This window comes from Nematolebias whitei, chromosome 7 (genome assembly GCF_014905685.2).
Source record: "Nematolebias whitei isolate Nwh7 chromosome 7, NemWhi1, whole genome shotgun sequence".
Classification (NCBI taxonomy): domain Eukaryota; kingdom Metazoa; phylum Chordata; class Actinopteri; order Cyprinodontiformes; family Rivulidae; genus Nematolebias; species Nematolebias whitei.
This window is the reverse complement of record NC_056504.1, coordinates 46,316,064-46,319,744: the sequence shown is the minus strand read 5'-3', so window position 1 is coordinate 46,319,744 and position 3,681 is coordinate 46,316,064. Positions and strand designations below refer to the sequence as shown.

Genomic DNA, 3,681 nt, shown 5'->3' with positions numbered 1-3,681 from the left:
AAACCCTTTGTGAGTACTTTTCAAGATGCCCCTTCAGTGATAAATCAGTAACGTGTGCTGGCTCAGTTTGTTAGATTTTGACTTTAGTCTGCTCGCAGAGTTTGTCGTGCATCATCTCTACATGCTGAAACAGAAATCATGATCTGAATGGACAAATTTGTCAAACTGGAAAATCTAAAACTGCCGTATAACCCTTGAACATTTACAGAACTTGTTAAATTTTTACAGGTGGATGAGGTGGTGAGTTTTTATTTGAATGTAAGATTTCTGAAAATGTTTATTTTTAGCAAAAAAAAAAAGGAGTAAAATTATTCCTGACTTGGGTGAAAATCTCTGCACCAGCAGACAAATTATTCCCAAAAATCATTCTACAATCACTAAAACTGCTTTTTTTTTTTTGCTCTCAAAGCTAAATTTTACAGAATTTTCTCAGTGAGAAAACAAATTCTGAAACCCAAGACCGTTTTTATTCAAACTTAAGGACAACATTTCATATTCGACAAGCCCTTCGTGCCATCCAATGGGGTTCTTTCCCTCCAGATGGCTAGTGATGCATTGCTGTTGCTATGGCAACAGAAAGCCATCAGCATCTGTCTCGGAAATCCCTTTTGTGGATCACTGACCAGCCCTTGGAGTCAGTGTGGGAACGTCAGCTCAGCCCGTTACTCACACCGACTCCAGGGCACGTGCCAACTGACTCACCAGCATCTGGACGTCTTCACATTCAACACATGTACTCACTTTAGATCATGTTGTTGAATATTAAACATCAGACATTTTGCTTATAAAAACTGACTTTTCTTTTATTCGAAAATGCAAACTTGGTTTTAAAATATTAGCTTTATGAGTTATTTTCTGCATGTCGCTGATGAAAGACACGATTTTAAGAATTTTTGTTTGTTTGTTTGTTTGTTAATAATGATGAGTGTGCCACTTTTTAATCTCAGTTCCCAGCAGCACCTCTGCAGGGTCACCACTTTCCCACATGGATGCAGAGCTCTTTGAGCCTCCTCCACCTGCTCCCCTGAAATCGACCCATTATCCTCTGAGCAATAATGACAGCATGCTGCTCCACACGTCCCATTATCTTACAGACCTCTCTGATTGGTCCAAACTGTGGGAAACTTCATCCAGACCATAATCCACACATTCAAATGGAGATGAAGGAGTATAAATAGGAGGGATGAAGGCAGCAGAGATCAGGTTCTCTCCACAGAGACCTCCACAGATCCACCATGGCACCAAGCATTACCGTGTGGAGCAACTTTCAGGAGCATCTGAGTCTGAAGCACAAGGTGAATATGAGATTCATGCAAAGTCACTTATCATTTATTTATGTTTACTGATATGCACCTATAGAATATACGTTTATTAATGATGTTACTCCTGTTTGTGCAGCTCAGGAAGCCTCTGGTGGAGAAGTTACGCAGAGAGAGGATCAACAGCAGCATCGAGAAGCTCAGGTCTCTCCTGCCTCCAGAGCTCCTCAAACAGCAGCCAGACTCCAAGCTGGAGAAAGCAGACATCCTGGAGATGACCGTCTGCTTCCTGACACGACTGCAGCAGCAGCAGCATCCAGCTGTGGACTCAGCAGCTGCTGATCGGGGCTACTCCAGATGTGTCCAAGAGGTGGTGCACTTCCTGTCCAAAGACCAGGAGAAGATCCAGTCCCGCAGAAGACTGCTGGACCACTTCAACAAGCTGCAGTCTGAGAAGAACCTGAGAGAGGCTGACTTCTGTCCTCTGAGCTCCACAGACAAGACCAGCATCCACAAAGACCAGAGTCCAGTCTGCAGCGCCCCCTGGAGGCCCTGGTAGACTCTGCAGGACTGGAGGGAAACTACAAACCACATTGGTTGAAGATCTCTGGACTGAATTCTTAGAAATGCAGAGAACATCTTTCTGCTTGAGCAGAAGATCTTTTTTTTTTTAATTGTTTGTTTTATGTGATATTGTCTCCACTTCCAATTTCCTGTGGAACTGTCAGCAACAATTTATTTCATTTTAAGAGACAAATATATTCCATGCATGTTGCATGAACCTGAAGCATCAGGAGTTGTTTTATTTTCTCTGTACTTCATGTACTCACAACTATATGTGAATAATAAGTGTTTGATAACTAGTAATAGTTATTTTAAAACTATGTATTTTACTTTATGAGCATTTTCCACATTGGATTTTACCTACATTTATTCTTTTGTTAAGTGAGATCTGTTATAAGATTCGAACTTTCATACTTTTATATTAAAAGTTTATATTTTTAGTAAAAAAAATGATGTAAGCATGATTATAGTTCTCTTTTGCTGATAGTTAAACATGTTTTAATTGACGTTTGAATGTAATGCAATCATTTTCATGACAATCTCTTCAAATCTACCTCAGTTATTGTCTTTATGATCAGTTTTATGGTTTAGTAGGTCACAGTTTAATTGTGACAGTGTAATATTTACATTTTAGTAAAAAAGCAACTATATTTAGTTGAAAATGATGAGATCTGTTTTAAGATCAGGTTTGTTCTTCGTTTGTTAATCCCCATTTTTGCTCCATTGACGGAGTTAGTTTCTCTTTTACAAAGACAAATTTACAGTTTGCTGTTGATGTATCATCACCTCGAGTTGAAGCTTTAACAGTTTCCGTCCCTCGCTGTGCCTTTTTGAATAAACAAACACTACCAGAGGAAGAACCTGGTTCTCTTGTGTTCTGTATATCATCACAACGTTCTTTATATGAAAAGGACAAATTACCAGTAATCCATCCAGCCTCTTCATCAGTATCACTACATTTAATTTATTTATTCGCTTATTTAAAAGAAAAAAAAGAAACATTGAATGAAAAGAGTGCAGAAAGAATAAGAAAATTCTTATAATATCTACCCCTTATTTTAAAAAAATATGTAAAATAACTACAAACAACAATTCAGGCTTGAACAATCTCTAAAGTGAAAACAAAAAAATTAGACATCCTTCACATGGCACCATAGTTTCCTAACAATTTTAACTTAATCATCTTTTTAACCATATGAATAATTTTTATTTTTTTGGCGATATCAAAGCAATTCCATAATCCTATTCCCTGAATTACAACTCAAACTAGTTCTAAATGGAGGTTTTACAAATATTTCCATTTCCTTAAGGTTATAATGACTCTTTTTTTTTAAACACATTTTTGAACAAACTCTTTTTTTAACAAACAACCAAACTCTCTTGTTTAACATTCAAATATATTGCATTTTAAATAATGTTTATAAAAATATTGGTAGTTTATTTTAAAGCAATGATTCAGCTGGTAATATATATATTGTTGCTTTAGTTGGGTTTTATTGAAGAACATTACATTTTACTTTTCCTACAAACATGATGTGGCCGTTTAGGTTTGAACCCAAGTGCAGGCTGAAGCAGGAGACTCCAGGTAAATTTATTTTGCAAACAAAAATGCTGGCGGGGCAGCAAAACTTCCTTTCACGAGGAGGGAGTAGACACGAGAAAAAATAACAACAGACCCAGTCACCGTGGACGGGTTGGAGTTAGTTAGCTAATGCTGAGACACCAGTAGTGATTAGGATTGGGGACAGGTATTTAACTGTTTGTGTAAAAGGTCACACTTGTGTTGATCTGCTGAGGGAAAAGGTGAAAATGTGAAATGGTGGAAAAACAAAACGGATTAAATCCCCAAACATTATTG

The 3,681-nt window shown here is 37.5% G+C and overlaps 1 pseudogene; it reads left to right on the top strand.

Annotated features, from left to right (window-relative positions):
• The first annotated feature begins 1,183 nt into the window (after window positions 1–1,183).
• Window positions 1,184–1,913, top strand: LOC119412633 (annotated as a pseudogene).
• The last annotated feature ends 1,768 nt before the right edge of the window (window positions 1,914–3,681 follow it).